This window comes from Podarcis gaigeae (assembly GCF_964106915.1).
Source record: "Podarcis gaigeae genome assembly, chromosome: 12".
Lineage (NCBI taxonomy): Eukaryota > Metazoa > Chordata > Lepidosauria > Squamata > Lacertidae > Podarcis > Podarcis gaigeae.
In genome coordinates this window covers 41,589,021-41,615,112 of record NC_139688.1, presented here as the reverse complement: position 1 = coordinate 41,615,112, position 26,092 = coordinate 41,589,021, and the positions used below count along the sequence as shown (strand labels likewise).

Here is a 26,092-nt window from a genome sequence, read left to right as displayed (position 1 = left end):
CTCCTCCACATGCAGCTGCTGGGTGACCCTGGGCCAGTCACACTTCTCTGAAGTCTCTCAGCCCCACTCACCTCACAGAGTGTTTGTTGTGGGGGAGGAAGGGAAAGGAGAATGTTAGCCGCTTTGAGACTCCTTAAAGGGAGTGAAAGGCGGGATATCAAATCCAAACTCTTCTTCTTCTTCTTCTACATCAGGCATGGCCAAACTTGGCCCTCCAGATGTTTTGGGATCCCTAGGTAACAGGACCGGTGGTCAGGGATGATGGGAATTGTAGTCCTAAAACCTCTGGAGGGCCAAGTTTGGCCATGCACAGTATAGATGGAGGACTTGTACCTTCCCTAACCCTACAGAATCAAGCATTTATGCTGAATTTCCATCATGATGCCCCAACTCCTCCTTGGCCTTGCCGAATTCTTTTAGCAGATGCTAAACTGGGCAGTTGATGATATCAGAAATGCAGGCACTTCACAGTCCTGTCTTGGAAGTTTCCCTGTTTCTTCCCATTTCTCAGCACATATCATCAAGCGCATGTGGGAAATGTGTGGCATAATCATCTGAATTCAGCATTGCTTAATATAAATTTCAAAGACTCGGGTCCCCAATTCAGAGAACCCTGCATGCGGAGGAAACATGTAAAGTTTAAAACTGGATTAATAGGGAACAAAAGAGTAATGTGAAATGAAATACGGCAAGCATTTTGGGTCTGGGTGCATCCTTAAAGCCATTTAGTCAAGAGCTATTTTTCTTGAGAGGCTTCAGCGCCCCAGACACACAAAGACAACTGTCTCCTTTCTCATCTTTTAAAAGTAGCCCCAGGGTAATAAGATGAGAACCATTTGGTTCTTGATCAAAATCCCACTTCCTGGTTCTTGCTTGAGCCATTAGCCATGGAGGCTGCTCGATTACCAAATGGGACGTCTGCCCCATCAATCTCAGTTCCTCCAAGAAGACCTGCATGTCTTCTATCTTACAACTGGTCCAGGGTCTGGTCTCGGCTACTTGCTTCCTCCACCTTAGGCTCCTACAAGTCCGCCTCTACCTTGTAGAGGGAGTCAGCAAGGAGGAGGATGGGGACAAAACCAAAATTAGTTGGCTCCACCTGTCACTGGCTCTTGCTCTGCCTACTGCTGCCTTCCTGACTTTCACCCTCTTGGTCCTAGTGGGCAATAAGGGAAAATATATTAATACAGTCAAACCTTGGTTCCCGAACACCTCCATTATCAGACGTTTGGTTCCCGAACGCCAAAAACTCAGAAGTAAGTGTTCTGGTTTTTGAACATTTTTCGGAAGCTGAACATCCGTCGCGGCTCCCGCTTGAGTGCAAAAAGCTCTTGCAGCCAATCGGAAGCCACGCCTGGGTGGTTGAACATTTCGGAAGCCAAACTGGATTCTGGAATGGAATACGTTTGACAACGGTGCATAACGGTGCAAGCAGCGGCTTGTGGGTAGCCGGTTTAGGTCAGGGTGCAGGGTAAAACGTGACCCTGCTCACATTTTCTGCCTCCCAGCCTCTCCCAGCCCACTAATAAATTAATGCTGAAATCATATGCATGTTTACTCGCCAGCAAGTCCCATTCAGTTTGATGGCCCCTGCTCTCATGTCAAGTAGGTATAGGCTTACAGCCTGAAAGATCAATTTATGGGGCTCACCAGTGCTTTTTTCCCGGCGGTACGCAGGGGTATGCATACCCCTAAACATTTTGTGAACCTTTGTACTTTTGTCCATTTACTGTATTTATTTTTTCCCGATTTGAACTATAAAATGGTGATTTTCTTGAGTCAAAATGAGAGTACCGCTGAACATTCTTTTAGGGAAAAAAGCACTGGGGCTCACCTACTCTGGCCCAAAGTCCCAATCTGACTTTTAATACTTTCTCCAAACAAAATAGTCATCACACTCTGAAGGGATGTACCCAAAGCTTCCTTTGCAGTGGAGGAAAAGCATATTCTGCCAGAGAGAAGAAGCCTTCCAGCCCAGCCAACTGGCCCCATTGCACATCCAGCTCCACAACTTTCCCATTGTTTTCTAAGGGCAGAGGAACACCCTTTCCGCCATTTGCAACAAGGAATCCCTCTGTTCATATGGAGCATTTCCCATCATGGATGAGAACGGGAGGCACAGAGCTGCAGGTGGCACTTTAGGACTACTGTCCAACATCATAGGTCACTAGTTCTTTGTTACTCAGTATTCTAAAGCACCTTTGAGACAAAAACGTTAAGTGGTAGTTGGTTAGCAATGCACACTATGCTTCAGAGACACTTAAGGCTGCAACTCTAAGCATGTCTACTCAGAAGTAAGTCCTACGTAATTCAATGGGACTCACTAGGTAAGTGCAGCCCAATTCACTTAAGTTACCATCAAGTCATCAATCACAACTCGATAGCCATTTTGTACTCCGGAGACGGTCTAGCAAAACGTAAGGTGTTAAATCCTTATTTCAGTCACTCCGGTTTTTTACATTTGTAGCTCCACAGGCTTTTCAGCGATTTCACTGTTCATTTACACCAGGGAGAGAGAGCAGAATTGGGACCTATGTTTGAGTCCTTAGTTTGTTTAAATATATGTGGGGTATTTTTTTAAAAAATGAACATAGTCCTCAGTCCTGCCGAGGTTGGTAAACTATAAGGTTTTGTCAGATCATGGCCAGCGTCTTGGGTAGATTTCAGAACTGACTACTCATAGTGGCAAATCCTACACCCAGTATTTTTTTCCTGTGTGGATTGAGCCTTTTGGCAGAACACAACAAAGATGATTTTTTACACTGCACAGCGTTTATTTCTGCTTGTTGACAGTGCCACATGGCTCTCAATTTTGCTTTCTGCTCTAGGTATAGTAGCAAGTGGAGTGTTCTCTATATGAAAAAAAACTCCTTATTTAAAAAAATGTGTCATCTTTACTATTTCTTGCTCTAAACAAACAGATGTTTAAGCTGCACTGGGTTTGTGTTGCAACTGAGTTCTGTAATTTCTTGACAATGTATTTATATGGTGAGATAGCAGTTTCTTAAAAGTAACAACACTGTGCCAAAATACAGATGTCAGAATTTAGACATTGGACATTTGTGATTTTATCTTTGTGCTAAATAATCACTCCATCGCAGAGCGGAGCACAGAAAAGGAGAAGCAAAATCAAAACGGGATTGGAAGGAAGATGACTCTTCCGGAATCTGCCTGGACAAAGCTACTGACTGCAAGAGGAGCGTGTCATTGCTAGTGATGTTATCTTTATGCTATGGAACTCTTAACTTGTAGGTGTCATACGGACTTCTTCTCGCTGCATAAATCATAAGCAAAACCAACCAGTCTTATGGTTTTCAGAAATAGCTTGCAAGGCTAACCCTTTCCCCCACTGTCAGCAATGAGAATCAAAACCAGGGAAGACGCATCCATTTTTTGCTTTGTTTGAAAAAGTCAGTTTGGTCTAGGTCAGGGCTGGGGAATTTCTGGCTTTCCTGATGTTCACGGACTCCAGCTCCCAGTAGCCTCAGATAGCACAGCCAGTGGTCAAGAACAATGGGAGCTGGAGTCCATCCACAAGCGAAAGGCTGAAGTTTCTCGGTCCCTCATCTAGGTGATCAGAATTTTAGACTGTTTGGTTCACCAACATTTTCCCGCTCTGCTAAGGGCCTACTGGGTGACCTTGGGCAAGTCACTTGTCTCTCAGCCTTATATTCCAGAATTGCCCCTTGCCTCGCACGGTCGTTGAGAGGTTTGGGAGACAAATATTGCAAAGACACTGTGCCCTGAGATGTGCTACGTTAACAAGCAAGTTTTCTTCGCCTGCCTTTTTGCAACTCTGGAGACAGCAAAGACCTATGCGAGAAGTTTGGGTTTGTCCTGTTATTATTGTAACTTTATTCAAATAACTAGATTTATCAGATACTCCCTTTTGATACTACTACGATATGACCCTTATATAATTTTTTATAGAGACACGATATCCTAGAGCGGTAGAGGTTTATTTTCCACGTAAAATATTTAAAACAAAGCGAGCACATTTATTTTAAAAAGAAAAATAATGTTGCTTTTTAAAAAAATAAAGTTTAAAAAATCACAATGACAAAAAAGGTATGGCCTTTTCTCACAAAGTTTTTACTGTGTTGTATAAATGTTAGCAAATGCAAAGAGAGTCTGCAGTGCTTGTGTGCATTGATCCACATTCAACGATGTCGCCTTCAAAAGCAATATTGTGCAAGTAATAAGCTGTTTGTGACTGTCTATTTGCACAGTTTACCTAACTTTTAAAAGCGAACCCTTATTTATGCACAAGACAATCAAATGTAAATCTACATCGCGGTGTGGATTGAATTGATGTAAATTACTGAGCACAATGTTAAACATTAAAAAGACACTTTATTTAATTACACTAGTGTTGGATAAGATCATATCAGGGCATGAATGAGTAATTTCCCCTCTTGTTTCTTTATGTTCTTAATTTTAAAATTCCTCAAAATGGCTTCATTCCCCCCCCCAATATAATACTATATTCTTTACAAAATAAAAATAGGAAAGATTCTGGTGGGTTTTAGAGTTGCCCTTTCTGTGTTTTGGAGTCATGCCCTGAGGCTGTTTGAAGTTACATGAATTTATTTGAAAGACAGAGAATTCTGGAATAGGATCTTTTTTTTATTATTAAAAAAAAATGTTTTGTTTTGTTCTGTTCTGTTTTCCAAACAGTGTTAAGTGATATGCTAGATGGGTAATATTTTTTCAGCCTAAGCTATATTAAAATATGTGATCACAAATGTTTTAAACTATCTGAAGAGAAAATTTGTATATTTGGGGGAAGAATATAATTTTTACATAGCTTTTGTATGCAGATATTAATATGTAATTATGACTATAGTGGGCATAGATTACTGTGTAAGCTTGAATTCTAAAAAGAAAAAATCTTATAACTGATCAGTGGTTGGCGTCTCCGTTTCTTCTTTAAGGAATTTAAAATCAGCTTGTTAGAGTGCTTGAGGACTTTTAAGCATCTCCTACCAGCAAGGATGTGATGCTGCCCGGATTGAAACCCAAATGGTGCAACGCTCCCTGCTGCATCATCCTTTTAAATGTCTCGCTGGCCCATTCAGGTGGGGCCGGGGACCAAACCACTGAGCCTCTTGGGCTTGCCGATTGGAAGGTCGGCGGTTCGAATCACCGCGACGGAGTGAGCTCCCGTTGCTCTGTCCCAGCTCCTGACAACCTAGCAGTTCGAAAGCACACCAGTGCAAGTAGATAAATAGGTACAGTTGCGGCGGGAAGGTAAACAGCATTTCTGTTCGCTGCTCTGGTTTCTGCCACGGTGTTCCGTGGCGGCTTAGTTATGCTGGCCACATGACCCGGAAAGTTGTCTGTGGACAAACGTCAGCTCCCGCTATGCTGAGCTGCAAAAATAGTGGAGCTGTACTCTTGCACTTGCAGCCTTCACATGCAGCCTTTAGTTAGTGGACAGTCTGTGTACACACCAGCTGAGCTGTACACATCAACAAGTGTACCTTCTTTCACACAGGCACATGCACCTGTGCTCAGGGTAATTGGTGAGCAAGCTAAAGAAGGTTGCTTCAGCCTGTGCCAGTTTCTCACACCTTGGAAAAAGGCTTGTCCCAAGGTTGGGAACTCTCTCGAGCCTTGAGAGAGGGCTATTGACTGTCTGGCTCCGAAGCGCCCTCTCCGATTGCATGGAGCCCGGACAGCCCCGTGGTTTTCCCCGGAGCTGAGGGTGATGAAACAAGCGTTGAGACGGCTAGAGCGCCGGTGGCGGAAAACTCATTCTGAATCAGACCGGACACGGGTTAGAGCTCAACGTCGAGCCTACCAAGTGGCAATGGCGACGGCGAAGAGGGCCTTCTTCGCCGCCTCCATTGCATCTGCAGAAAACAGCAGCAGGAGACTTTTTCAGGTGGTTCGCAATCTATCAGAACCACCTGTACCACCGGGGCCTGGTAGGGACCCCAAGATCTCCTGCAATGCTTTTGCAAAGTTTTTTGCAGATAAAATCGCTCAGATTCAGAAGGAGGTAGACTCCACTGTGGGAGCAGGGCCAGGGCGGGAGAGTGCTAGAGTTCTGTCTGGTCCTGTTACATGGGATCAATTCCAATCTGTTACCTCCGAGGATGTGGACAGGCTGCTTGGACGAGTGAAACCGACCACCTGTCTCCTTGATCCTTGCCCATCCTGGCTGATAAAAGCGAGCCGGGAAGGGCTGGGCGATGGGCTCTGCGGGGTGGTGAATGCTTCCCTCTGTGAGGGAGCCTTCCCAGACCCGCTGAAAGAGGCGGTCATTAAACCGCTTCTTAAAAAAACATCTTTAGACCCGGCCAATTTGGCCAACTATCGCCCAGTCTCAAATCTGCCATTCTTGGGCAAGGTGATTGAGCGGATGGTTGCTGAACAACTCCAAGCACGCCTGGAGGAAACGGACCATTTGAATCCCTTCCAATCGGGATTCAGCCCTCACCATGGGACTGAAACTGCCTTGGTCGCGCTGGTTGATGATCTCCGGCGGGCTAGGGACAAAGGTGAGAGCTGTTTCCTAGTTCTGCTGGATCTCTCAGCGGCCTTTGACACCATCGACCATAACATCCTTCTGGACCGTCTAGAGGGGCTGGGAGCTGGGGGCACTGTCATGCAGTGGTTCCGCTCCTTCCTCCTGGGCCGTGTCCAGAAAGTGGTGGTGGGGGGTGAGTGTTCAGACCCCTGGGCTCTCACTTGTGGGGTGCCTCAGGGTTCTGTCCTCTCCCCCATGCTTTTTAATATCTATATGAAGCCGCTGGGAGAGATCATCAGGGGGTTTGGACTGGGTGTTCATCAGTATGCAGATGACACCCAGCTCTACCTCTCCTTTAAATCAGAACCAGTGAAGGCGGTGAAGGTCCTGTGTGAGTGCCTGGAGGCGGTTGGAGGTTGGATGGCGGCTAACAGATTGAGGTTGAATCCTGACAAGACAGAAGTACTGTTTTTGGGGGACAGGAGGCGGGCAGGTGTGGAGGATTCCCTGGTCCTGAATGGGGTAACTGTGCCCCTGAAGGACCAGGTGCGCAGCCTGGGAGTCATTTTGGACTCACAGCTGTCCATGGAGGCGCAGATTAACTCTGTGTCCAGGGCAGCTGTCTACCAGCTCCACCTGGTACGCAGGCTAAGACCCTACCTCCCCGCGGACTGTCTCGCCAGAGTGGTGCATGCTCTAGTTATCTCACGCTTGGACTACTGCAACGCGCTCTACGTGGGGCTACCTTTGAGGGTGACCCGGAAACTGCAATTAATCCAGAATGCGGCAGCGAGACTGGTGACTGGGAGTGGCCGCCGGGACCACATAACACCGGTTCTGAGAGATCTGCATTGGCTCCCAGTACGTTTCCGAGCACGATTCAAAGTGTTGGTGCTGACCTTTAAAGCCCTAAACGGCCTCGGTCCTGTATACCTGAAGGAGCGTCTCCACCCCCATCGTTCAGCCCGGACTCTGAGATCCAGCGCCGAGGGCCTTCTGGCGGTTCCCTCATTGCGAGAAGTGAGGCTACAGGGAACCAGACAGAGGGCCTTCTCGGTAGCGGCGCCCGCCCTGTGGAACGCCCTCCCATCAGATGTCAAAGAGATAAAGAATTACCTAACGTTCAGAAGACATCTTAAGGCAGCCCTGTTCAGGGAAGTTTTTAATATGTAATGCTGTACGGTTTTTAACACTGATTGGGAGCCGCCCAGAGTGGCTGGGGAAAACTCAGCCAGATGGGCGGGGTATAAATAATAAATTATTATTATTATTATTATTATTATTATTGAGACACAATATTTTTTTTAAAAAAATGCATGTGTGTGTGTGTGTGTGTGAATCCCACACTGTTATTATTACAAGGGCTGGGCAAAGGAGGTCTTCTCTCACTTCCTCAGGCTACCAAAGTGAGAGGGCATTTTTGGAAACATTCTCAGGGAGACTCACAAAAGTGCACAATTCTTTTGAGGAAGAGGGAGGTTCCCAAGAAAAGGGGCAACTACATTTTTGCTTCTGTTTACAAGTGACTGGACTATGTGGCTATACATAATATAATTTCAGGAGCACCGTGGGCAGAAAAAGTTGGTTCAGGTCCTACAATCCAGAGCAGGAGAAAACAAGCTTGCTTCCATGGGGCAACCTTTTAGATATCTGAAGGTGGCTATCATATTTCCTCTCAGTGTCCTATCCAGGTTAAACATACCCAGTTCCCTCAACTGTTCCTCATAAGGCTTGGTTTCCAGACCCTTGAACATCTTGGTTGCCCTCTTCTGCACACATTCATGTCAAAATTGTGGTGCCCAGAATTGCACACAGCACTTCTAGTGTAATCTGACCAAAGCAGAATAGACATTATACAGTGGTACCTTGGGTTAAGTACCCTAGATTCTGGCATATTAGGCGACTGGGTGTATAAGACGACCCTCCAACTTTTGCTGTTCAGTTTTAGAGTTATAGAGTTTGAGCGCCGCCAGGGCCAGAGCGTGCACCCCTCCGCTGCCTCTTCCATCACAGCAGCAGCATCCCGAGGCGAGGCGTTTGGTGGGTGGGCAGGCGAGCGCTACGCTCGGAAGGACTTTCCGTGTCCCCTTCTGTGGGGAGGGAGGAGGAGCGATTTCAGAAGGGGCGCCTCTGCTCACCAGCTCCCTCTCCTCCTTCGCAATGCGTATACCCGGCGTATAAGACGACCCCCAACATTTGGTGTGATTTTCCAGGGATAAAAAGTCATCTTGTACGCCAGAACATATGGTACTTAATTCGTTCCGGAGGTCCATTCTTAACCCGAAACTGTTCTTAACCTGAAGCACCACTTTAGCTAATGGGGCCTCCTGCTGCCGCCGCGCCGCCAGAGGACGATTTCTGTTCTCATCCTGAAGCAAAGTTCTTAACCCGAGGTACTATTTCTGGGTTAGCGGAGTCTGTAACCTGCAGCGTATGTAACCCAAAGCACCACTGTACTTCTGTCTATGCCTCCTAGAATAGCATTAGGTTGGGGGGTTTTTGCTGCTGCATCACACTATTGACTCATGTTAAGCTTGTGGTCTACTAAGCCCCCTAGATCCTTTTCACGTGTACAAAGCAGCAAATATTTTCCAGAAATTTTATTGACACTTTCTGTATTTCAGGACAAATTTAATGGCTTCCATCTGATAATGTTCTCCCAATCTTCTAAGCTAAAAATATACATAGGGGCTGTTTAGCAGATTACGTATTGACACAATCAGTTTGATCTCTCGTGGGCAATGTTTTAACATTTCTTTTGTGCACTTTGAAACAGAAATTAGCACTCAAGGAGGACTAATGTTACTGAAGTCACACTAAGAGGCCTTGGGCATTCTTGCCATTAGCCTGAACTCCCACATTCTCTACAAAGTATTTCAGCTAATACAAATAGGCCTGCCAATCAGTGCTAGAATTATTGTGGGGGGAAGTGGCCAGCCCTATTGTCTTCTGCAAGCTCCCCCACCCACGCCCACTACTCATTACAACTAAGGTACAGCCCAGTATAAAGTAAGCATAGCATACATAGTGTGTATATGTGGGGAAAAAACAGTATCAGGCTCTGAGGAATCAGAAGAAAGGCTATGCAGTCCTGATACTATACAACTTTTAGGGACGTTTTTAATGTTTCATGTTTTAGTATGCTGAGGTCCAGCGCCAAGGCCCTTCTGGCGGTTCCCTCACTGCGAGAAGTGAGGTTACAGAGAACCAGGCAGAGGGCCTTCTTGGTGGTGGCACCCGCCCTGTGGAACACCCTCCCATCAGATGTCAAGGAAATAAACAACTATCTGACTTTTAGAAGACATCTGAAGGCAGCCCTGTTTAGGGAAGTTTTTAATGTTTGATTTTTTATTGTGTTTTTAATATTCTGTTGGAAGCCACCGAGAGTGGCTGGGGAGGCCCGGCCAGATGGGCGCGGTACAAGTAATTTGTTGTTGTTGTTTGTTGGAAGCCACCCAGAGTAGCTGGGGCAACCCAGTCTGATGGGTGGGGTATTATTATTATTATTATTATTATTATTATTACTACTACTACTACTACTACTACTACTACTACTACTACTACTAAACTACTATTGAAGGAAGGTGAGGACAGGTGACCCCACCTAGGCCCGAAGTCACCCTCCCCCCACTCAATAATCACACCAGGCCTCAAAACTGTCCAAAATTCTTTTTGTCTTCTAAAACTCCACAGCTATAGCTTTTCTGTGGATTCTCACAAGATGCTGGTACATAGGCAAAATGTTATTCTTTTATCAGCACGAGAAGGCTTCAAAAAGCTAATGAATAGGCTCTGTTCAAAGCAGGCCTGAGAACTGAATCTTATCTCATTCAAGTTGCAACTTCTTGGACATGCTAAACTGCTCTCACTCCCCTTTCCTGGGAAGGGTGCCAAGAGTTCACAATAGTCCCAAGACAGCTTTCTGTTCATGATCAGAGGAACTCATGGGCAGGACTCTGGAAGAAGGAGGAGAAAGGGGGAGGGAACTGGAAGGGGAATATATGCTCTGTGCACATGACTGTGAACCCGCGCATGCTTTTTGTGAACTATCACACTTGCTCCTTCTACCAGTTCATGGATGGTAGAAATAAAGCCTTTTCTCCGAAACTATTCCTTGAGTGTCTGTTGGCTCCCACTTCCCTTTCCCGGGCGCAATATTTTTCCCACCCGGGGGCAAAGCCTCATAAGGCTACACTATAAGCTGCCAGAAGACCAGTATTGGCCACTGCATTCATAATAAATACAATAAAACCCAGCTGCTGCAGGGAAGGGGTGAAGCAATGCTCTGGAACAACAAAACACATCTCTCAGCGGCAGCACCATCTTCATCAAAGTGCATAAATGCAGGTCCAAACTAATTCCTGTGCAGAACCACCTGCCTGTAAGGCATTCTGACTTCTATTATTTATGTTGACACCCACACTTTTTAAATAAAAAAACGGTGCATGCGGTTAGGATCCTATTCAGCAGCCAGACCAATCCATAAGTCTCATTTTCACTGTATAGATTAGGGCTGTTTGGAACCAATTAACAGTTGGAACTCACAGCCTTCAAAGATTCTACTATGTGACCTAACCACTCGACCAGTACGATTTCCCGGCTGTTTGCAAAAGGATGTGCTTCGTAACCTCATTTTACTGTTCCCCCACTTTCCAAAAACACAGCAGGTAGCACAGCCAAATGCATTAACAGTTCTGGAGGCCCGCCAGTTGTTACAAGCATTTTCTGAGCTCACACTATATCAGAGCACGACAGCGAGGTTCCTTCCGTGCGCAAGGACACGGTTAACCAAGTCAGCTGGAAGTTGAAAAGTAATACAGTCTGGGATGCAGGGAGGTCTGCAAAGCTGAATTAAGCATTTTGCGGCCTTGACGTGAGCGCCTTCGAGAAACCTCAGCCAGATCCAAAATGCATCTCCTTCCTTGCCTATGCAATAATAGTATTAACTGTTCGAAAACATAAATTGCACATCAGAAGTGGATTTAAGGGAACATAACCAGTTCACTTGCAGCAGGCTTACGCACGCTCCATCAACTTTTTTGGGGGGAGGCAGACAGGAACAGAACCCCCATGCAAAATGGTCACCATATATATTGCACACAAATGAAGATCCCCTACCATAATTGATTGGTTAAGGAAAACTATCTTAATGATAAAACTTTCATATGAGAGAAACACAATATTTAATAATCCTGAAAACAAACTTGTTGAGAGGTGGGTCTTGTTTTTGCATTTCTGCAATGACAAAATAAATGGTGATATTTTTCCTGTTAATTTATTCATGGCAATCTGGAGGTTTTGTTATGCTGTCCCTCACTCCTTTTCATATATATTTTCTCCCCCCCCCCCATTTTATATTTCACTTGTTTTGCTTTTTTTTTTACATAAGATATTTAATATATAATGTTTTTGCTGCATATTGTCATAACATAAAACTAATAAAAAACAAATAACAAACAGAAATTAATAATAAATAAATAAATAACAAAACCCCTCCTCAATTTACGTAGAAAATTATGGCAAATACCCTTGTCTATCTAAAAGAGAATAAAGAAGAGAACAGGTACAGTATTAATGTTTGCAGCTTTTCATTAATACAATATATTGTTTTGTAGTGCTGTCACTATGTAGTGCTATTTGGATGTTAAAAAAACTAATTCTGGCCTTTCCAAGATGGCAGAATGGTGCGTTTTTTTTAGAATGGAAAAGAAGAATCCAAATAATGTATATTTGTAACAGCACATAAATTTTTAGTTGCGCAACTTTCTGATGCAAGTTCCTTCCCCCTTTTCTAACTTGGTTGTTTTCCTTATAGTTCACCACATTTCTTCAACTGCTGAAGGTTTAATAAACTACAGTACTTAAAAAACAACAACACAACGACAACTTTGCTGTCCTATAAAAAGAGCAACGAGTATTTAGGAATGAGAGATTCTTACTGATTACTGCAAGAAAGCTCTCCAAACAGGCTTTCAAAAATATTGGTTTATTATTCTTGACCATCACCATAAAATGTTCAAGTTCATTATAGAAATAGTTTGGAGATATGTAGGTTTTCTCCACACAAATTATAGTAATTGAATGAAAATTACAGAGCGTATCCACTGAGCTGAGGAGCAACTGGTGACTGAATATTTGTCTGGTTGAGGCCTGGGCCTTGACTGACGCGTAACAGAAGCTGGGTCAAGTCTAAAGGCTGCTATGAAACAGACTGGAAGCCGTCATCTAGCAAAAATGCCACTTGACTAAAACAAGATAAACCCTCCAAAGCACATCCATCAACACACTTTCAGGCAAAGTGGTTTCCAAATGTTTCCGAAAGCACTCAAAAATGGTGCTTTACTCACATCACCAATAATTTTTCAGTAATGCAAGACAAAAGTGTTCAAGGTCTGGTCCTCCGAAAAGTACTGTACTCAGCCTCAGTTGAACAAATAAAACATATAGGTGTTCTTATGGCTAATGGAAACCACCAAGTGTCTTAATTCAAGTAAACGGCGTTTCCGTACACTCTGGTTTCTGTCACGGTGTCCCTTTGTGCCAGAAGCTGTTTAGTCCTGCTGGCCACATGACCCAGAAAGCTGTCTGTGGACAAATGTCGGCTCCCTCAGCCTGAAAGCAAGATGAGTGCTGCAACCCCATAGTTGCCTTTGACTGGACGTAACCATTCAGGGGTCCTTTACCTTTTAATTTAAATAAAGCAATGTTTATTTTGGAATAGTTCTGAGAGTTTATGAGCAGTTTGCTCTAGATCAAGGCAGGAGAATCATTGGCCTTCTAGAAGTTGCTGCTGTACAAATTCTGTCTTTTCTAACCATTGGCCATGTTGACTGGGGTGCCAAAGGTCTCGATTAACTGTTTTTGCCTTGCTTCAATACAATTCTAGAACCTGCTTTGGGAAATTCCTGGCAAATAGCCACACTCAGTGCTCTTTTTTCTTTCTTTCTAAAAAAAATGTTTAGGGGTACTCTCATTTTGACTCAAGAAAATCACCATTTTATAGTTCAAATTGGGAAAAATAAATACAGTAAACACAAAAAACCTGACCAATCACCGTGCTAGATTCCAACTCCTACTTCACACATTAAACGCTCATTTCCACCTGAGACTCGGGAAACACCATGACAAGAAATGAGGCCACTATCAGGGGTAGCAAGGGAACTGACGATTCATCGTGCTAGAGAAGAAACTAAAAAATTTAAAATTGTTGTTTCTTCTACCGTTAGATTCATAAAATGTTTAGGGCAGGCATGGCCAAACTTGGCCCTCCAGCTGTTTTGGGACTACAATTCCCATCATCTCTGACCACAGGTCCTGTTAGCTAGGGATGATGGGAGTTGTAGTCCCAAAACAGCTGGAGGGCCAAGTTTGGCCATGCCTGGTTTAGGAGTATGTGTACCCCTGCATCCCATCCCCCCCCAAAAAAAACAGCACTGGACACACTCTTAATTTCAACAGAGGGGCTACAGGTTTCATTCCTTGAATCTGCTCACACAATCCATGGGACTCTACAACTGCTGGGGGTTGTCCTGTCATCCGACAGAGGAGAATGCCTGAAGTTAACTCAGAAGGGACGGCTGCCGCTGCCCTTCCACACACTCCAGTGTCTGCTGCCTGAAGCATCCACCATATTTTCCCTAACAGTAGGGCCAGCAGCACCAAACTGAAGGGGCTTCAGCTGCCACATTTCCAAAGCAATATTTTAACAACATCATTACGTTCTGATCAAAGGCAATCGGATTATAGTGATTTCTATGGGTGGATGGAACCTCCAAGAAAGCAATAGGGGGCAGAAGTGCACAGTGGTCGGACCATGGACCCTATCCTGCACATGACCTAGTGCTCTTTCTGTGACATCTGAAGCAGATATGAGGCTTCTGTTCCCTAATGTGCATATTAAATTACAGTGGTACCTCAGTTGTTGAACATCTCAGAAGCCGAACGTTTTGGTTTCCGAATGCCGAAAACCCAGAAGTAAATGCTTTTGTTTTCGAACATGCCTTAGAAGTCGAATGGCTTCCGAGGCGCATTTCTCAATTTTTTGAGTTGAATTTGGCGACTGCACACTGCGCCCCAGTTGTCGAATGTTTCGGAAGTCAAATGGTCTTCCGGAACAGATTATGTTTGACAACCGAGGTACCACTGTACATGGATTTGGGAAATAATGCTTCTCCGGGCAATATGACAAAGCTGATTAAAATCAAATGCCAAATTAATCTTCTCAATGTGTTTTTATATTGTAATTTCATCCTGTGAACTGCCCTGAGACCTGTGGGTATAGGTCCTACAGTTGTTGTTGTATAGTTGTTGTTGTTGTGGTGGTGGTGGTGGTGGTATAGTTGTTGTTACTGTTGTTGCTGTTGTTGTTTCTTGAGCAAGAAAAAAAGTATGGGAAGAATTTTTCTCCATTTATAACCACACAAACATGTGAGTGTGCATGAAAGAAATATCGATTCAGCGTTATTCAATTACCTGAAGGATCCATCAACAAGAGAAGGTGATATTTTCCAGCCAAGGCGATAAACAGGAACAGTTGGAGTGTGTTGTGTCCATTATAGATGTATCTGGAGAGAGAACAATGTGGGAAACATTTTTATCTCATGCTGTGTGCTCTTCGTCTCTCCACCACTGAGCTCAATTCTAGGCCATTTCGTCTGACATTGCTTCAGGGCAAAATCATGGAAAGACCAATGCATGGGACACGCAACCAGTAAACAATTTGAAGATGGTAGAAGAAGAGTTTGGATTTGATATCCCGCTTTATCACTACCTGAAGGAGTCTCAAAGCGGCTGACATTCTCCTTTTCCCTCCCTCCCCCACAACAAACGCTCTGTGAGGTGAGTGGGGCTGAGAGACTTCAGAGAAGTGTGACTAGCCCAAGGTCACCCAGCAGCTGCATGTGGAGGAGCAGAGACGCAAACCCGGTTCCCCAGATTACGAGTCTACTGCTCTTAACCACAACACCACACTGGTAGTACAATTAATGCCAGTAAACTTGGTCCCAAGTTCTCCTGTGCTTTCCCTCTCATCGACTGGCCAGGGGGTGCTTCTCGGGCCCCTGTAGGGCAGGGTGGGGAGGCACCTCTCTTTGGGGAAGAGGGGAAGCTCAGACCACGGGCGACAGCTGAGGCTGCCCAGAGGACTCTCAAGGAGAGGAGGCTGAGGGAATACTCCATAAGGGAGGGTATTCAAAAGGGGGCGAGGGGCTGCTGGCTCTTGAGCCCCACAGGGGTGCTGCAGAAAGAATATAGTTGGTCAAGGGAGCCATGGACCCATAAAGGTTGAAAACCTCTGTCCTACACAATAACATGCATGCTGGGTTTCTGGATTGGGTCCATTTTGTATTGGAAATGATTGTGCCTTTTCCAAACCTTGTCATTTGGGGCAGCTAGAATTGGGCATCGGAATCAAAGTGTGGGTGAGTTATTGATTTGCAGATTGGCATTGGGGTATTTCTGCATTCTTATGCCTTCCCTAATGCTTATTAATATTATATTTACCTATGGCAATCTTCAAACCCACCTACTTTGTACTTTAAAGAGTCTTTTGTTCCACTCTCTTAGATGGGCTCTCAGTCATTCATCGTGAGCTTCCTTAAAAACCATTTGCCACAATTACACCACCGTTGGGGAAATGGCATTGCTATTATTTTGTCAGGTAATAACCGTTATTAAAAAATAACAACAGCAGTGATTTTTTCCTCAGAGGTAATAACTATTGGACTATATTGTCATCATGCGAGCAATAATTTTTTTGTGTGAAGAGGAAAACTAAATTGTCAAAAGCTGCATGTAACAGGGGAGAGGAATGTTGTAAGACTCACAGTGCAAGCTGTGGCACATTGACTCGAGTGCACTGTAAGTCCCATCGTCTTCAGTGGGGTGTAGAATAAATTTGTTTAGAACACCAGTCTTGCAGCACATTCTTTGATGTGTCGACTCAAAAGTAAGCCCTACTGAGTGCAATGCGACTTACTCCCAGGCAAATGTGTCTAGGATTACAGATTTAATGGCTCTGAATCTCGCTGTGAGAAACGGTTGTTCTCAAACAAGTTTATGTCACATGGACGCCATTTAGCAAGTGGCAACTTACAGAGGTGTGAGTCCGGTGTTGTGGGAAGTTGTCTTCATTCTACCCTCCCCTGAGCCATCAGCTATTTTTCAGCTGTGGCAATCTGGTAAAATCCTCACCAGATGCTGCAGATGACTGCTTACATACATGTCCTGAATGTGCACATTGAGAAGTAACTGCTTCGGCTCTGTGCAGATATTCCTAGCTATGCCAGGGGTCTGTGTGGCATGATTCTACCAGCTAGTCCCAACCCTTCCGAGCACTCATGTGTTGGGTGGCATAGTGACCTCCAAGCACACTGCAAAATAGAGGGAGGAGACTCTTGAGAGTCCCATGGACTGCAAGAAGATCAAACCTATCCATTCTGAAGGAAATCAGCCCTGAGTGCTCACTGGAAGGACAGATCCTGAGGCTGAGGCTCCAATACTGTGGCCACCTCATGAGAAGACTCCCTGGAAAAGACTCTGGTGTTGGGAAAGATGGAGAGCACAAGGAGAAGGGGACAACAGAGGACGAGATGGTTGGACAGTGTTCTCGAAGCTACCAGCATGAGTCTGACCAAACTGCAGGACACAGTGGAAGACAGGAGTGCATGGCGTGCTCTGGTCCATGGGGTCACAAAGAGTTGGACACGTCTAAACAACTAAACAACAACAACATGTGCAAGCCACTATGTGCACAAGCCGTCAAGCTAGCACATCAAATGGTAACACTAGCTGCCACGATTAAAAAAAATATCCTTCTGTGTCAAGATATGACAAATATCTGCACAGCAAACTTAAACAATGATTCTCTGAAGAGGGCACATTCTACCATATGTAGTGGACATGCAAGATAACAAAAGCACATTGGAAAATGATTTATAATGAGTTGGGAGGGAATGTTTAAAATAACTTTTGTGGAAAAAACAGAAGCTTTTTTATTAGGAATTTTAGGTTCAGAAATACAAAAGGAGCAGAAAAGTCTATGTATGCAACAACAACTGCAAGGATACTTCTGGCCCAGAGGAATGGTGCCATTGCTAGCAAATCTTCCTTCTTTGGCAATCACTAGTAGCCAAAGGGACGCAGGTGGCGCTGTGGGTTAAAGCCTCAGCGCCTAGGACTTGCCGATCGAAAGGTTGGCGGTTCGAATCCCTGCGGCGGGGTGCGCTCTCACTGCTCGGTCCCAGCGCCTGCCAACCTAGCAGTTCGAAAGCACCTCCGGGTGCAAGTAGATAAATAGGGACCGCTTACCAGCGGGAAGGTAAACGGCGTTTCCGTGTGCGGCTCTGGCTCGCCAGAGCAGCGATGTCACGCTGGCCACGTGACCCGGAAGTGTCTCCGGACAGCGCTGGCCCCTGGCCTCTTAAGTGAGATGGGCACTCAACCCCAGAGTCTGGCAAGACTGGCCCGTACGGGCAGGGGTACCTTTACCTTTACCTTTAGTAGCCAAGTAAGATTGTCTTCCATAAACACAGTTTTAAAAGTGAGTCCATAAGTGACTGTGGAGGCCAATTCTGGATCCACATGTCCTTCCACAGTGGGGACATAGGTTTCCAGATAGGAATTGATCACAGTGAGGGTTTGCCAAACGTGCCTTCCTTTTAGCTTGTTTCTCCCTCTCATCCTGAGTTTGAGCGTCTTCAAAGCCCACGACACCTTTGGTAAAGGCTGTCCTCCAATTGGAGCGCTCGCAAGCCAGTGTTTCCCAGTTGTTGGTGTTTATACTATATTTTTAAAGATTTGGCTTGAGAGAGTCTTTAATTCTCTTTTGTTGAAAGCATTACACTTTCCATTTTCAAGTTCGGAATAGAGTAGCTGCTTTGGAAGACAATATCCAGGCATCTGCACAACATGACCAGTTCAACGAAGTTGATGTTGAAGAATCATCGCTTTGACACTGGTGATCTTTCCTTCTTCCAGAATACTGGCATAAGTTTGCCCGTTTCCCAGGTGATGTGTAAATTTTTTCGGAGACACCATTGATGGAATCTTTCAAGAAGTTGGAGATGGTGTTTATAAGTGGTCCACGTTTTACAAGCATACACTAGCAGCATAGACTATGGTTAGGAATGATGGTTAGGTGCCCCAGCCCTGTCTGCTGTGCTTGATGGGGCTTACTTCCCAATAAGAATGGCTTCCTTAAAATATCATTTGGTTGAGTCATTTGGTTTTATTTATTTATTGCAATATATATATAGATATATATGGGACATGGGTGGCGCTGTGAGTTAAACCACAGAGCCTAGGACTTGCTGATCAGAAGGTTGGCGGTTCGAATCCCCGCGACAGGGTGAGCTCCCGTTGCTCGGTCCCTGCTCCTGCCAACCTAGCAGTTCGAAAGCACGTCAAAGTGCAAGTAGATAAATAGGTACCGCTCCGGCAGGAAGGTAAACAGTGTTTCCGTGCGCTGCTCTGGTTCGCCAGAAGCAGCTTAGTCATGCTGGCCACATGACCCAGAAGCTGTACGCCGGCTCCCTCGGCCAATAAAGCGAGATGAGCGTCGCAACCCCAGAGTCGGCCACGACTAGACCTAATGTCAGGGGTCTGTTTACATAAAGATATAGATACAGATACAGATACAGATACAGATACAGATATATATATGGACATGGGAGGGTTCTTTGTGGGTTATTTTCCCTTTGTTTCCAGCCAGCCCATTCTTCACTTCCTGGCAAGAATTGCAAGGTGGTGTGTGGAGCAGCTGGAGTAATTTTGCAGGAGACGTCACATCTGAGTTGCCCCCGAAACATCTTGGGTGGATTGAATTAGTTGTACATTTCACTTTGATTCAGGGTGTTCGTCTGGAAAGATATAGCCTCCCCTCTGTCCTCTGTGTCACCCCTGCTGTTTTCTCTCGCTCCCTCTGCTCTGCGGTTTGATTTCACTTCAGTCTTTGATCATTATTCATCTCTGTAAATATGATTTTCTTATTTTATCACTGTAATGTTCAGGAGTCCCATTCCCCCCCAAAAAACACACCCTGCATAAGTTTTGGTTATGTCATTCTCCTTCTTCCTGACATTTCTGTAAATTCATTGGATCGTCATCCTCTGCTCTGAAGCTGAGGGTCATTCACATAGGAGCTCCAGCTCAAAGCCCTAACTGCTTTTATGTTTCTTACCGTTTGACTGAGTGCCCATTCACACAATATCAATCTGCATGTATGCAAACGAGACTCCCAAAAGGGAAAAGAGGGCAAAATAAGTTTGCATTAAAATCTGCTTATGATGATCTACATGTGTAGATGCAAATTCTGAAATAATTTGCATAACATTTGCATATGGTTATTGATTAAACATCTCCAACTTTCATAAAAAGGATCAGGTAGCAGATATTGTGAAATACCTACACTGAGGCAGTCAAAGTTGTCAATATTGTGCTAGGTGGGAACATAGTCTGTCTTGGTCATATGTTACTGTGTCAGTGACTGAGCTGAGGAGAGCTGCACTGAGGAAGAATGGTGGGAGCCTCCCCCTCCCCCTGCTCCTGATCAGGATCCTGAATCTTCCCAGGAACAGGAGAACAGTGTAGATTTGGAACAGTGGTTTGCAGAAGGACATAGTTCAGAAGGCAGAAGCTGGGAGATACTGAATGGGGAACAGCTAGGAGGAGAAGAACTGGGAGGGAGAGAGTTAACAGATTCACTGTTTGGAAAGCATTAATCCACTCAGCCCAAGGTCAAGAAGAGCTGATAAGGTGGCAGCACAGACAGCACAGTGGTTACAAGCTCAAGGTACAAGACATGGTGTTGACGGGAGTGACTAGGGAGGAAGTGGGTGAAACCATTAATTGGGAGCATCGCCATTCCTAGGAATTAGGTTCTTTGTTCTCTCACTGTGATCATTAAAGTTTCTAACTGGTTCTGCTTATCTACTGCCAAAGGGGGAGGAAGCTGATTCCCTGAAGCCTGACATAATGTGACATAACACTCATTTGTATATTTGGTTGGGGGTGGCAACACAATTATATGTTGAAAGTGGAAGGGAAAGTGAAAGGGCCATAGCTCAGGGATAGAGCATCTGTCTTGTATGCAGAAGCTCCTGGGTGCAATCATTAGCATCTTCATGCAGGGCTGGGAATGTCTCCTGTCTGAAATCCTGGAGAGTTGTTGCCAGCCAGTGTTGACAATACAGAACTCAGTGATCAAGGCTCTGGAAACAAAGCCTTATGAGGAATGGTTGAAGGAGCTGGGTATGTTTAGCCTGGAAAAGAGGAGATTGAGAAGAGAAATGATAATCATCTTCAAATTCCTCAAGGGCTGTCACATGGAAGAGGGAACACTTGTGTTTTCTCCTGCTCTGGAGGGTAGGACTCGAACCAGTGGCTTCAAGTCTGAAGAAAGGAGATTCCAACTAAACTTTCAAAAAAAAAAAAAACACTTTCTGACAGTGCTCTTTGGCAGTGGAACAGACTCCCATGAGAGGTGGTGGACACTCTTTCCTTGGATGTTTTTACACAGAGGTTGGATGGCCATCTGCCATGGTTGCTTTAGTTGAGATTCCTGCATTGCAGGGCGTTGGACTAGATGACCCTTGGGGTTCCCTTCCAGCTGTACAATTCTCTGATTCTATGACCCAATGGAGTGACTTGGTGCTAGTATCTTTGCTGTTATAGCACTACCTAAGTTCCTTGTGGCGGTGATACATTTTGTATATTTTTTATGGAATTGCAAGTGTTTCGTATGACTGTGTCATTATTATACAGTGGTACCTTGGGTTACAGACGCTTCAGGTTACAGACTCCACTAACCCAGAAATAGTACCTCGGGTTAAGAACTTTGCTTCAGGATGAGAACAGAAATCGCGCGGCGGCGGCATCGGGAGGCCCCATTAGCTAAAGTGGTACCTCAGGTTAAGAACAGTTTTAGGTTAAGAACGGACCTCCAGAATGAATTAAGTTCTTAACCCGAGGTACCACTGTACAGTCAAACCTTGGTTGTCAAACGTAATCCGTTCGGCTTCCGAAATGTTTAACAGCCAAGGCACAGCTTCCAATTGGCTGCAAGAGCTTCTTGCACTCAAATGGAAGCCATGTCGGACGTTTGGCTTCTGAAAAATGTTCAAAAACCGGAGCATTTACGTCCGGGTTTTCGGCATCTGGAAGCCAAAACATTCCAAAACGGAGCCGTTCGGGAACAGAGGTTTGACTGTAACATATCTATGTTGACACTTTTAAATGTGTCACAAGTCACTTGGGAACCTCAGTGTAACACGCAGCCAACCAGTCCAATAAACAAACAAACAATACAAACCACCTTATTACGTTCCCATAAGCATCTCTCCTTCGCCAGCCAGCCCCATAGACTCCATTTGTGAAGCAGGTATTCCATGTGGTCACCTGATCACACACACAGAGCCCCCACATCTGTGTGATCCTTGGAAGAGAAGGATCATGTGAACCAAGCCTGTGGGTGTTCCTGTGGAGAGCTCAGCTGTACGGTGTAGATTATACCACCAGATTATACTCTGCACTCCACCCCACCCCAAAGTTACAAATAAGCCACTTCTATGATTATGGCTGCTAAACTATTGCAGCCACAGGACTTGCTGGTTTTCTGATTGCTATGTTAATCTGTTATGTTTGTCCATGTGAGCGCCTACCCAGAACTGGTCATGTGGACCAAAAAAAAGCAGAGTTTGAACCAAATCCTTAGAGAATTCACTTGGCAGTGGAAAATTTGTTCCGACAGCGACATTCCTTGTTCTACATCTCCCCCTTCTGAGCCAGCCAAAAACAGCAGCCTTGGTTCCTGAGGATAAAACACTGTGCAATTTGTTCCCGAGTATTGATTGTCAAGTTACCCGGAAGCCAGGAGGGAGTCAAGTCCTGTCCTAAGACTGGCCACAACATTAAGAAATTTTTAAAGGTTTTTTTAAGAGTAGATAGAGATGCAGAGAGAATTTAAACAAACAAAAACCTTAAAGAGACTAAATGCAAAAAAGGATGTTGCTCCTGTACAGTTAATAGTTCTGAAGGAGAATTGAATTTAGCAGCGACAGCATCTCACCCCTGCCTAGAAGTGACAACTCCCAAAATCTTCTAATTTGTACAGGAACTCCTGCACGCTAAACAGGAGGAGGAGGAAAATACAAACATCCATGGGCTGAAAAGGAGATGAATGACAGGGGGAAATATAAGCACCTTCTGGTTAGCTTTGGGGCCTGGAGCTGAAAGCCAATGTGGTGTTGTGGTTAGTACGTTGGACTTGAGCCTGGGAAACCAGACATCGAATCCTCACTCCGCCATCAAGCTCTCTGGGTGACCTTGGGCCAACTCGTGCAGCGATAAAACTGCTGGCACATTTGCAAAGCTAAGCAGGGTCCAGTTGGGTTTCAAATTGGATGGGAGCCTTCATGCTGAGATTTCTGCATTGCAGGGGGTTGGACTAGGTGACCATCGGGGTCTCTTCCAACTCTACTATTCTAGGGCTGTTGTGAGGACAAAATGGACAGAGGGAGAACCATGTGTGCCAGCTAGAGTTCCCTGAAGGAAAGGGAGATATAAATTGAAATACCAATGATGGTTTTGTGCCAGTTCTGATCTTACCTGTCTTGTGATGGATTTGGAAAGTAAGATAGGACGCATTGTGTATTAATTAACCTTCCTCTTGCTCACTTGAGTAAGACGAGTGTCTAGTTTAGCAGAGTTAAATATATATTAAATATATATCACCCTTTGCAGCATGAACACAGAAACTTGGGACAAAGCTTTCTGTTGTGTTTTATAGTGCGTTTAATATTCTGTTGGGAGCTGCCCAGAAACCTGGGGAAACTGAGCCAGATGGTCGGGGTATAAATATATTATTATTGTCAGGGGCTCAAGAGCAGAAGCACAGGGAAGGGAGGAGATGGAGAGTGAAGGGGAAGAATCCGAGGGGAGCGTAGGAGAAGATGACAGTGGCCCGAGAGATTCCATGAGCCTCTCCAGCGAATCGGAAGATTCACAGAAGGGGGCGCCGGTGGCCAGGGCAAGGGGGTTCCCAAGGGGGACACTCCAGGAGCAAGGGGCCAGCGGGGACTCCCAGAGCAACAGTTGGAAATCAGGACCAGCTTCCCCACCAGAGCATAGTGGGGGGGAAGAGTCCCAGGTATTGGGGCCAGCGTATCCCCCACCAGGGAGAGAAGATGAGTCAGGGCTGACCACGCCTCCATCGGAGAGTCAGGCAAAGGAGGGGAGGTCAAGTCCAGCAAGCCTCCCGGAAGAGGGAAGCAGTGACAGAAGCAGTGTAACGGTCAGGAGGAAGGTCACTGGGTTGGCGTGAGAGACAAGTTCAAATGTACAGGCGCGCGGGACAGCAGAGAATGAGGATTGGGAACCAGGTCCTAAAGCCCGCCGGAAGCAGGGGGAGGAGTCAGGCGACTCAGCGTCAGAAGAGTCCAGAAAGCGGAATGCCCCAGCGGGCAGGAGGACCCAGAGGAGGAGAGAGCAGCGGAAGAGGTGGAGCAGGGCTAGGATCTTAAACTGGTGTCAGGGGGGAGGAGATTCAGACGGGACTTTGACGGTCTAGGGTTTAAGACGTAGAGCTGCGCGCTGCGGCTTTGAAATGGAAACTGAACTTCAATAAAGACTTTTGTACATAACGACGACCTGGCGTTGGTCCTCTGTGAGCTGGGACCTTGGGGCAGCTCTGACAATTATTATTATTATTATTATTATTATTCAGGATGCTTTAGGAAGGCTGGCTCTTCTCCTTTATTTTATTTATCCCTCTAAACAAAACAACAGCACAGAAGTCTGTAATGGAAGAATACTTACAAAAATAGAATCGTTTACTTACATAAAACTGCAGATGCAATTCAAGCAGAAAACAGCCATGAAATAAGTCAGGCAAAATATACTTCTAGATGACAAAATACATGGTTTAGGGTCAAAGGTGGTGCTTTTGACCCTCTTATCCCTTCCCTAAGGCTGTAGGAAGACAAACAGACTGCTCCCCAGGTGAGACGAAATGCTAAGGATTATCTTCCTGTTGTTACCTTTCCCACCTGGGCAAGCAGAGGATGTGACCTCACAAAGTGCCCTCTAGGAATTTAAAGGGAACTTGTGTCTTAACCCTCTGCTCACCTAGCAAACGTGGATTTATTTTTATTTTATTTTGTCAGAGGCACTGCATTTCCCCATAACTTGGAGGGCAGGCGTTTGGTATCTGGCAGGGATGGAGAGTTGTGGTCCAACATTTGGAGGCCTGATGGGTTTCTCATCTCTTGCCTATGAGTGTTTCCATTTCATTTCCCGTCCTGTTTAACATTATGGGATTCTCCCTCTTCCCCTTCCCCATCCCCATGGATAGCTCAGCTTACTGGCCATGCACCACCTCCCTTGCTGCTTGTTTCAGTTGCTTGGAATGAGGAGCTGTTCTCTCATTCAACCCAGTGACATGGCTTGTGAAATTCAGAAGAGATAAACACATTTTTTAAAAATTTGAAAATGGGGACATCATATTCTTCATCAAATACCAGGGTCTCTGCATTGAAGTGAACACCCAGGTACTTTGAATATCTGCTACACTTCTGGGTAACCATATTCTGCTTCAGTGTTGTGTAACGTTTTGTTAAAATATTAATAATAAAAAAAATAATTTATTTATACCCTGCCCCTCTGGCTGGGTTTCCCCAGCTACTCTGGGCGACTCCCAACAGAATATTAAAAACACAATAAAACATTAAATGTTAAAAACTTCCCTAAACAGGGTTGACACTAAAATGTTTTGTATTAATCAGATAGCTGTTTATTTCCTTGACATCTGATGGGAGGATGTTCCACAGGGCGGGTGCCACTACCGAGAAGGCCCTCTGCCCAAAGGCCCTCTGTGTAAAGGGAAGAACCAAACTACGCATTAGGTGTAACCAAGGCGTTGGTGAACTGTGGCCTCTGCACATTGCTGGGCTACAAATCCCATTATCCCCAACCATTGGCCATATTTACAACCACTCTTGGGTGCCACCTGCACAATGTGTTTAAAACATCTTGAAGTCATGGCTTCTCTCCCCCCCCCCCCCAAAAAAATAATTCTGGGAAAGGTAGTTTCTTAAGGGTGCTGAGAGTTGTTAAGACCCCTCAGAAAGCTCCAGTTCCCCATCTCCTGGTTAAGTGGGATCAGTTGTTAAACCACACTGGGAATTTTAGCTCTGTGAGAGGCATAAAAAGGTAAAGGGACCACTGACCATTAGGTCCAGTCGTGGCCGACTCTGGGGTTGCAGCGCTCATCTCGCTTTATTGGCCAAGGGAGCCGGCGTTCAGCTTCTGGGTCATGTGGCCAGCATGACTAAGCTGCTTCTGGTGAACCAGAGCAGCGCATGGAAACGCTGTTTACCTTTCCGCCGGAGCGATACCTATTTATCTACTAGCACTTTGATGTGCTTTCGAACTGCTAGGTTGGCAGGAGCAGGGACTGAGCAACAGGAGCTCACCCTGTCGCGGGGATTCAAACCGCCGACCTTCTGATCAGCAAGCCCTAGGCTCTGTGGTTTATCCCACTGCCACCCACATCCCTGTGAGGGGCATAGGACAGTTCTAATAACTCTCACTACCCTTAAAACTACAGTTCCCAGGATGTTGTGT

The 26,092-nt window shown here is 45.3% G+C and overlaps 1 protein-coding gene and 1 long non-coding RNA gene across 2 annotated transcripts in view; one reads left to right on the top strand and one right to left on the bottom strand.

Annotated features, from left to right (window-relative positions):
* The window catches only part of THRB (thyroid hormone receptor beta), a 163,420-nt gene extending 158,518 nt beyond the window's left edge, over positions 1-4,902 (top strand). The window contains exon 12 of the mRNA XM_083706033.1: positions 195-4,902. The gene's annotated coding sequence lies outside the window, so the exon portion shown is untranslated. The remainder of the gene's footprint in view (positions 1-194) is intronic.
* LOC310828473 overlaps positions 1-24,500 on the bottom strand; it is a 37,536-nt gene extending 13,036 nt beyond the window's left edge. Inside the window, exons 1-2 of the long non-coding RNA XR_014556939.1 lie at positions 24,309-24,500; positions 14,948-15,039 (exon numbers count right to left, since the gene is read on the bottom strand). This is a non-coding gene — a long non-coding RNA (uncharacterized lncRNA). The remainder of the gene's footprint in view (positions 1-14,947; positions 15,040-24,308) is intronic.
* Positions 24,501-26,092: the final 1,592 nt, after the last annotated feature.